We start from the raw sequence: 9,228 nt of genomic DNA, 5'->3' as shown, positions 1-9,228 counted from the left end.
TTTTTCTTTTTCTTTTTCTTTTTCTTTTTCTTTTTCTTTTTCTTTTTCTTTTTCTTTTTCTTTTTCTTTTTTTCTTTTTCTTTTTCTTTACAAACGAATCAAAAATAAAACATGACATATTTTCATTGAAAATAATTACACTCCTCAACAGTATGTTAGTTGAAACCTGCCTCCAATTAGGTCCACTTTCCACAAGAGAGAGCCTCACTGGAAATCTTTTGGAGAGATAAGAAATGGTAGATAGAAACAKAAAGACTTGGTTCAAGGGACAACCTACTGAAAGATGGAGCAAGCCTTAAACTGCCCGGTGTTTACATCAGCAACTTTGTATATGAGATTACCAAAAATAAGAGATGAAGGGAAAGTAAACGAAAAAGGAAAATATAATGTCAGCTAGGGTGCTGCAAAGGTGATGTTAGAAATTGTCTATTTAATCAGGGCATTTGGAAATAGAAGAGAGAACCACACAGCTCCTGGGGGTCCTAGACCTTGCTATGGGCCATGCTGCTCATGGGGATCCCTGACTGGGCAGTGTTTCTGAACAAAAGTCTGGAAAAGCCTTGATGCAAGRCCCTAGAGAAGAGGGATTTCCTGGGCACTCAGAACAATACCTGAAAAACTCAAGACATATGGAGGGAAACACACCCCACCTACACCAAAACCACTGCTCTCCCCCAGAGACCTTCCTGGACCTTCAGTCTAGGAGCAGGAGGGGATGTGGAGACACAGTAATATGAGGATATGGACTAGCCTGCATCAGGCCTTCAGATCCACAACATGAAACAGTTTCAGGTGAGCTCTCTAAAGCAATGCTTCCCTTGTCCCTGCTGGTCTAAGAGGACTTCGGGTAGACACACACAAGACAAGGCAGAGATCTAAAGTTGCAGAGCTGGGGCTCACAGCTTTAGATCAGCAATATCAAGGGCTGAATAAGCAACCGACTTGGAAAGCCCCATCTCTGACAGTATTCAAGGGGGATGGAGCCTCCCTTCTGCAAAAGTTACCTTGGAATGGTGCAAAGATGAGGAAGAGCAGGAAGGCTGGTTGCAGGGACTTTCTCAAACTCCAGCAGCTGCCAAGCTGGGAGCTGGGGCTCTCACAAATTTCTCAATGAGCCAAAATGCAGCCCCTGAGTCATTGCACTGCCTTACTGTCTCTGCAGCAGAACCTGGACAGCAACATTGCTGTGTTTGCTCTTTCCTGACATCTCATCTCCATCTTAAGCACTGCAGATCAAGAAACCTTGCTGAGGACTTGTAAAAACAGAGAGCCTGCTTTGGTGGCTCAAGTATGAATTCTGCCTTGTTTCCAATATTGACCTACATCCTACTTCTACAAAAACATCCACCCACAGGCCAAAAAAAAACAGTTCTAAGGCTCACCAAAGCATCTCAGTTCCTGGTCACATGTTGTGCTTTTATGTTGGATGCCACATGATTTTAATCCTGTCTTTGAAAGCTCCCAACTCCCAATCCAACCCTCAAAGCCCTGCTTCCTGCACAGGTCTACCCAGTGCAGACACCTGTCAGTGCAGGAGCAGAGAGGTGACTTCTCTAGTGCTTCGTTTTAAATGTTTCACAGCCTTTGGCACTGCCTGGAGACATTCCTGAAGGAGCTATGGGAAATATTTGGAACATAACTAAGATGAGGGGAGGTGACTGCTTTCCAGAACATGACAGAAAATCTCTCTGCTGTTTTCCTGGCTGAGACATCTCCATGGCGATGACCTGCTGAGCCCCTAGATGACACGAGCTGAGGTCACAGTGGGATGTTACACAYCAAGGAGCGGTCTCCCTGCTGCCACAGTGATGTCCTCACTTTCCTGCGAGGCCCAGGCACTGCTGGGCAAAACTGTTACACTCCCCACCACTACCTTTCAGAGCTAGTCCATGGCAAGGAGGGAGGACAGGAGGCAGTGAGGATACACTGGTGCTGCTCACCAACAGGCAGAGGAGCAGTAACATGTAAGAGAGGAGTTTTAGGGGGCCAAGACAGGAAGAGCATCCTTCCTCCCTGGATACAGAGGTGAGCTGAGGGCAAGGGAGCAAGCTAGATGAAGGCCTCCTGGACTGACACCACCAGCTTGGACTTCAGTTTCTCATTCCCAAGGCTTCTGTGGCTCTCCACCAAGGGTAACGGCTTCAGGAGCTCTTTCCCAAAGTGTTGTACACAGACTGTGAACTGCAAAAATGTCTGTGGATTCTGGACTGTGGGAGTGGCTGGACAGCGGGGGTTGCCAAGGAGCCCTGCCTGAGTTTCCTTTGTCTTGGGGAACAATGCAACAGCTACGACTCCTGGGTCCAGGGGCTAGGAGTGTCCTCAACCATAAATCTCCCRTGGGATAAGCTCCATCACCTCATGGCAATGGGCAGTCCAAGGCCAGGTTACCCTGGGAACAGGTCCCCCTTTGGGACCTGGTTCTTGCAAGAAAAAGGTCATGAAGGCTGGGGTTTCCTGCAGCTCTCAAGAGCCTGCTGGAASTGCTCAAATGGAAAATGAAACTTCCACTTTGTAATAATCCAAAACATCCACTTATTTAGGAGAAGCTCTGTTCCTTCTCCTTGGATCCTTTGATGATTCTAATTTGGCAGAGTATAGTTTCAGCTCAGAGATGTTATCTTCAAGTGACCATAGCCCATGTCTTCCTGCAAAAGAAAGACAAACCTCTACACCCAAAAGACAGCCTGTTTGGGATAGCCACTTGGAATCTGGTAGGAGTAACATACCCAACCCACAAGTTGCTACTGACCACAAGTGTTTTTCTCTGAGCCGTGTTGGGCAGTGCTGGGGGRAGTCCAGCAGGGCCATCTCTCGCAGCCCTCTCTCAGCCTGACCCCCCTGCTGCCCAGCACCAGCAGGTCCTGTGATTTTTGGCCCCTGCCTGCCCCATGCCCCTGGGGCTCCTCAGCTCAGCAGGGCAATGCACCAGGGCTCAGTCTGGTCCCACAGAGCAGCCCCTGAGTGGGAACAAGAGCAGCTGGGGGCTGCTCTGGGCTGGTGGGGCTATGGGAGCCTTTAAACGCTGGCAGGTTCCCTCATGCTAGGGCAGGGGCAGCAGTGTTGCCCCAAGGCTTCTTTCCTCCAGGAGCTCCTGCAGGGGCCATGGGGCCATCACCATAGGACACAGCAACCTGGGACAGAGGRGAGCTGCCCAATGAGCCAGACATGCCAGTCAGCGCCCAATCATCTCAGTCGGGGTGGCTGCTGGGGTTTGCCACAGGAAGCTTTGCCCCTGCTGGCTGTTGGAGACCCATTTTCAAGCCTTTCCTGGAGCTGCTATGGCCACCACATCCCCCAGGTTCTGCTCAGCATAGCGTTTGTGATCTCCTGGGCAGTGTCTGACCAGACTGCTGGTGTCTTCACCAAGACCCTTCCCCATGCTTATTGTCGTCCTGAAAAGTGCATTTCTGAGGGACTCTGGAAGTGGTTGTCCGGAAGTGTCACATCATGTCCCAGTGTTGCTGTTGCTCCATACCTCTTGTTTGGCCTTGAGCCCTGTGACCCTGGCAGCAGCTTGAACAGTGTTTCCAGACCACTTTGCTGCTTTGCTTTTCCAGGGCCTTGGAAGCGGATGGRTGGTCAAACTTCTCCTGAACGTTGGTATTAGCCCTGCTCACAGGTCGAGGTGAAGAGCTGCTGAATCGTGGCTTTGCTGGTATCCCTGGTTGAGATGCCCTGGCCTGAGTCCTTCACTGTATCTCCAATGGTCAGTCTACCAAAGAGCAAAACGTTTGTTGTCCTTGATGTGTGAAGGATTTCCTGGGTCTGATCATCATTTGGGCAGGAACCAGACTGCCATGAAATCTTCCTGTTAGGAAATGTTGCCAAGAATTGCTTGCAGGGCTTTCCCCTATCCCTGTGACAGGCATGTGGCCATGGTGGTGACTGCGAGGTCGTCTCTTGTGAGCCCCTGATAGGCCAGAATCAGACACATGGCTTGGAAACTCCTTGTGAGACCACTGCTGACAGCAGCTGGAAGGCCACCATCTTGCGCATGGCTGGCATTTGACTCTGAGGTTACACCTGCCCAAGCAGACTTCTGTCCTAGCTGCCTTCTGTGTGCTGAGATTCAGGCCTCATGTTTCTCCAGCTCTTGCAAAGATGTGCAGGCAGAATGCTAATTAAAGGCAAGGCAGTGTTTCTTCTTGCTCTGAGATGAAAAYCAAGCCTTCTTTTTCAATGTTTTCCTCTTGTTTGCTTTTATGCATACAATCTTTCTTCTGCAGCAGTGTTTGCTGAGGGATAGGGAGGCAGTGGGAGTTGCTCATTGCCAGCTGGTTGTTAGCGTATTGGAAGGTTTTTGGAGGAGTGAAGGCCTTCCAGGGAGGTGGTCTTTGTACACAGACAGGTATGTCCTTGGGAGGATGAATTGAAAGGGGCTGAGGTCTTCCTATGCCAGATCTCCTTAGCTACGGAGTCCCTTTGAGTAGGGAAGCCCTGGGAAGAATGCCCTGCAAAGCCTGCACACCCCTGATCTCTCTCCCTTCCAGTTGCAGTCTGTGCAAGTTCCTTGACTGTCCTGCTGTAGTGTGACCTGTCTTTGCTGCAGCAGGGACACAAGACAGCAGCCCAAGTGCAGGCATGAGCATGCTAGGAGTGGTGTGATTAAGAGCTGCCACTGCAGACAGGAGCAAGGTGCTGTTTTTCCCCTGAGCCTTGGGTGGATGTGAGGAGCCCCACTTAGCTCTAGATGCATTGCTGTGAGTAGCTGGAGCCAAGGGAGTGGTGGTGAGCACAGCCATCCACTAAGGAGCCTGTCCGTCTTTTGGACAGGCATTGTGGACACTCTGTGCTTGACTCTTGGCTTTTCCGCATGAGCAGTTGTTGAGTTTCTCCTCCATTTTGGAGGGGAGAATCCTACTGCTTTTGTATTGTGGTTCCCTACTTTTTTTTTYCCCTCCTCTCMTTCCCTCTGATCCCGTGATAGGGTATTCTCCCTGCAACACTGAGAAGTCAAGGTGCCAATGAGAGGAGCCCTGGGAGTCAGTTGCTTACTAAGAGAAGAGAGAGAAGCAGTCCTTCCTCCAGTGTGTCCCTAGTGCTAGTTTAGAGAACAGCTCTTTGCACCAAAAAAGAGGACTAATAAACTCTGTTCTGCCATGGTCCAAGCTCCTTCAGGGGGTTACTTTGTGCTCTTGGACTCTCCCTGTGCCATGCCATGTGAGACCTTGGAGGCAGAGCCTGAACTGCCTTTTCAGTTCAGGCACCGGACAGTTCAGGTGTCCAACTCAGATGAGCATGTTTTGCAATACGCCAATGAGCTGGTTGAGGCCTGGAGCTTCTGAAGCACTTGCTCAATCAGTCCCCACACAGCCTGGGTATGTGGATTCTTCTTTGCAAGTGAACTCCCTGTGAGATGAAATCCCAAGTGTGGATCTGAGGCTAATTTGGACAAAGGTCACCTCTTGGCAGTGAGGTGTGAATAAAAACAAGTGAGGGTCAGGTTCTTCCGGAGAGGTCCAGGTCTGTCCCAGCAGGCCTTGCACAGTCCAGCTGATCCAACCATCATCCAACTGTACATTGGAACCTGCAGAATGACTCCTTTTTGCTATCACACCATAGGAAAAAAAAAACAAAAACAAAAACAAACAAAAAAACTTCTGTCTAGTAATAGTACATCATGGGCTACTTTGGGAAGATTGAGCTGCCAAAGGAAGCCTCCAAATAATGTCCATGGTGCCTCTGGGACACTGGGGCAGCATGCTAGGGTCAGAGGAAACCTAGATGAGGAGCTGTGCACTGCTTGGTGGCAGGTGCTCTCCAGAGGGCTAGTCCTGAGCAGGGTGGTCATGAGCTCTGCCTAACTGCCTGATGGCCACGAGCTGGTGGGGTGCAGCCCAGGTGCCCTTGCAATCAGCAGCCAGATGGGTCCTTGTCACCTGCATCACCTCCTTCCTCCCCAGGATGGTCACTGCTGCTGGGTGGCATCTCTGAGGTGCTGGGTGACATCACAAAGCCTGCTGGCCAGCACATCTGCTGAGGGCCAGTCAGGCAGCTGCAGGGGAGGTGACCTCACAGACAGCCCTGCAGCCAGGTCCCCTTTGCCTGCCCCTCCCCGTCCTCCCATCTGTCAGTCATCTCCAGTGGGATGAGCAGTGCTGTGATTCTCTTCTTGTCCTCAAAATGGCTCCTACCAGTGATTCTTCTGCAAGAGGTGCCCTCACCATCAACACTGGAGAGGGGTCACTTCTATCTTGTTCTCCCTCACCCCTCTTCTGAGATGTCCTCTCTTCTGGGCCTAACACTCAACATCCCAGCCATGTCCACCTCCCTCTCCCCTATCCTTGGAGGAAGTGATGAGGCAGTCCAGACCTTGTAGTAAGGAAAAGAGGACACACCAGTCTGGGTGACATTGTGGTAGTGGTTGGTAACAACTTCCTGAGGAGGGAAGGGAAGTAGCTGAAACCTGCATGGGAGAAGCCTCATGGTCACAGATTCTGGTTCTCTCAGGGTAGTTTAACCACCTTGAAATCTGCTAGAAGGGCCATTGGCCTGTGCACAACCAGCCCAGGAGATTCCTGGAGAGCGTTGGAAGGAATTTCTTGGCACAGGCAATCCATGAGCCCAGAATGGCTGGACTCTTGTCAGTCAGTCAGTCACAAGCAAAGCAGAACTGGATGGAGATATAAAGGTTGAAGACAGCCACAGCTGCAATGGGGATGGTGGAGAAGTGACAGAAAGCCAAGCACAGCCCAGGGCTGCAGGAGAGCAGATTTCAGCTCATTCAGGATCTGCTTGGCAAGATCCAACAGGAGACATCTGTGGAGGGCAGAGGGGTCCTGAGTCCTCTGTAAAGACAGACTAGGCAGAGGACGGAGAGGCAGAAGAAGAGAGAGGAGACATGTCAATTTGGATACAATCGTTTTGCAGAACAAAGTTTCGCCATTCAGAGTGTTGCCAGGAAACATATGGTAAAAAAGAGCCTATACATATATACATGCATAAACATGTTATATATATATGCACACATGCAAACTCACATAGAGTAATCACTGAAGTGCACTCAATAAAAAGAAAGAGAATATTCATTAGAATTGATAAAGAATGTTCAAAGTTCTGAAAAAAAACGAAGATATTTTATCTGAGTTCTCTCATAGAGCTCTTTCTTGAATGGATTTCAACCAATTATGAGAACTTTACATTCAGGTCCTTACAGACACATAGGGAGGCCATTGCTGCCTGAGATGCCCTGTGTAGCTCTGTTCCCATGTGGTGCTGGGTAACGTGACCCAGGAACTATGGGAACCTTTCTGGAACATTAGCTGGTCACCAGGAGAAGCCCCTCATGACCTCTCAGTGGGACAACTTTTCTCTTTCCACTGAGTAGAAAGAGAAGTCCAGACAGCTGGATTAGGCAGARACATCTGCACTGCTGGGATCTGGCGGTGGGTGAGATAATTCCCATCCTTGTTGTCACCTCAAATGGAGCTGCACTTCATGACCATGCAGGGAATGAAAATGGAGAGTGGCCAGATGTTTAGGACATCAGTGAAACACAAGTAGGTTTAGATTGGTGCAAATTAGGCCATTGAAAAATAGAACATTTTACTGAAGTTGAACTGCTTGCTTCCCTCTACCAGCTGTGAGAGTGTGACAGCTCATGGTGCTGTGATTCACTGTGTGCAAACAGTAAGGAGTGGCAAAGATGCTGGTCAGTGAGTGGTCTGATGGGTAACGGACTGGGGTGAGACACAAAAAAATATCATTTTTAAAGAGTAGGCTCTTTTATAAAAGAAATCTGTAGAAATTGTCAATAAAAGTGAAAGAAGAACAAAATTGGATACATATTCTAAAACCGGAAAAAGTCTTTTGTTATACTTTTCAGGTTTTCAAAATTCTTTGTGGTCTTATTGCCCCCCTCCTCCCACCTTTATTTTTGGAGAGATTTTTGTTTTTCTTTCCTTTTTTTTTCTTTTTTCTTTTCTTTTCTTTCTTTTTTTTTTTCTTTTTTTTTTGAAAGGCAAAGTGATTTTAGAAATGGGGTTGGATGCAGTCACAGGAACATGGACAGCTTGTGCCATGGCAGGGGCCCTGATCCCTTCTGCCTAGCCTCCATCTGCAGCTCCAAGGGGCTCCCGTCTCCTGCAGGTCTCCTACAAGAGCTGCTTGGGCCAGGCAGGTACATCAGAGACACCGACGCCTCTCCAAGTGCCACTGGGTGCTTGTGGTTGGACATCTGAGCTCTGCCTGGGAACATGAAGAACTGCTTTCAACATTTCAGAAATACGAGCACACTTTCATCAGCTCAAACAGTCGGCTAATTTTAATGTCAATGTTTTCCTGTGACAAAAGAGTGGAAATCTTCAGGAAGGGTATGAATCTCAGGAGAAGAAATATCCATCTGCCCTTGACCTTGTCCTTCCCCTGCTCTTTCTGTTCTGCTGTGGATGTAGTCTCTCACGTATTTCCACATGTCCTGATTAAAGTGATCATTTCTAAAGGCATCTTGGCATCAGACTCTCTGGGCACGTGCATTTGTCATAGTTTTTCTCAGTTTTCCTCCTCCCCTTGCTCTTTATCCATTCCRATGCCTCTCAACTCTCCAGCTGCTGCTGTGAGCTTCTGGGAGTCTGAAGTTTGTCTTATCTTTCAGGAGTCTCTTTGTTTCTTCAGCCAGCTCCTATCCTGTTCCTTGTCTAACCTTTCCTATCTATCTGTTGGAAACATTTCTAGGAAGGTTCATGGCAGACATGTCGTGTGGGCAGTGGACCTCACTGGAGGCAGCTTGGGCTTGCCATGCAGTTGAGGAGTGTCTTTTAACTTTTATTAAATTATTTCAAGTTTTATTTTTGTTTGTCTGCTATTAAGAAAAATCCTTCKGTGTCTATTTCCCTGATGAGGGAAATGGCAAAGCTGGTGAGCTGGGGAGGAAATTGGTCCATACCTGTCTCCTATCAAAAATACTGCTTTTCCTACATACCCAGACTTCATTAGGACACACTTGTAATCCATATCAGTTGGAGAATGTGGGTATGACATATTCTGAAAACTGAAGCATGCCAAAAGCCTAAGAAGCAGACATCTTTCTTTTTCAGGTGCTCATTGAAATCTGCCTGATTTCAGTACACTCCTGAAATTTTGCCAATTAGCCTCACAAGAACTGAAGAACTGAAGAAAATTATGGAAAGCGGCATGGCTCGTTTGGGTCTTTTGCATTTTAATGACCTGCTGGGTCAATTTAATTCTGAGCCCATGAACCTCAGATACTGAAGGGAGGCTGAACAAACC

Source organism: Rhea americana, unplaced genomic scaffold (assembly GCF_003343005.1).
Source record: "Rhea americana isolate MKP2758 unplaced genomic scaffold, rheAme1 scaffold_533, whole genome shotgun sequence".
NCBI classification, from domain to species: domain Eukaryota; kingdom Metazoa; phylum Chordata; class Aves; order Rheiformes; family Rheidae; genus Rhea; species Rhea americana.
The sequence above is the reverse complement of the archived record's forward strand: the minus strand, read 5'-3'. Positions refer to the sequence as shown.